This window comes from Chiloscyllium plagiosum, unplaced genomic scaffold (genome assembly GCF_037043375.1).
Source record: "Chiloscyllium plagiosum isolate Xiang-an unplaced genomic scaffold, Cpla_swu_hap1 HiC_scaffold_13, whole genome shotgun sequence".
NCBI lineage: Eukaryota > Metazoa > Chordata > Chondrichthyes > Orectolobiformes > Hemiscylliidae > Chiloscyllium > Chiloscyllium plagiosum.
Window position 1 is genome coordinate 113,337,326 of NW_028270151.1, and position 578 is coordinate 113,337,903.

The window sequence follows — 578 nt, forward strand, 5'->3', positions numbered from 1 at the left end:
AGCATATTAATCCCAACCAGATATTTGTTTCATAGCGTCAATCATAGAGTCATATCACCACAGCCACTGGGGGAACCGATATTAAACGGTCAGCCCATTCTGAGTTCCCACAAATCTGCCACTGTTCACTTAACACTGATATTGTGCATTTGGTGCGCTGCCTAACATTTCCTATGATACTGTACTTATTGCGCCCAGTCGCTCGGCTCGTCTGTGGCTTGCCGTGATCGTATAGTGGTTAGTACTCTGCGTTGTGGCCGCAGCAACCTCGGTTCGAATCCGAGTCACGGCAGTGGTTACTCTATCTGCCCCAGGTTTTGTGAAACACAAAGGAATCAGTTGTTTTGACGTGGCAATTTTATCCAAGGTGATGATCTTTTGCCTTCAAATTCTGCTCGCTCACATCTCTGTGTTTCATATGTCAGAATTCAAATCCTCCCGTTCTCAGAGATTTCTCTCCCTCCTTCGATCACGAAATGAACTTTCCGTCCCTCACCCCCATTTCATTAACTTAGGGATGCCGGTGTTGGACTATAGTGTACAAAGTTAAAAATCACACAACACCAGGTTAGAGTCTA

General features: G+C 45.3%; 1 non-coding gene across 1 annotated transcript; it reads left to right on the plus strand.

Moving 5' to 3' along the window:
* The first annotated feature begins 220 nt into the window (after positions 1-220).
* Positions 221-292, plus strand: trnah-gug (transfer RNA histidin (anticodon GUG)). The gene has a single exon. It is a non-coding gene; the product is annotated as a tRNA-His (tRNA).
* Positions 293-578: the final 286 nt, after the last annotated feature.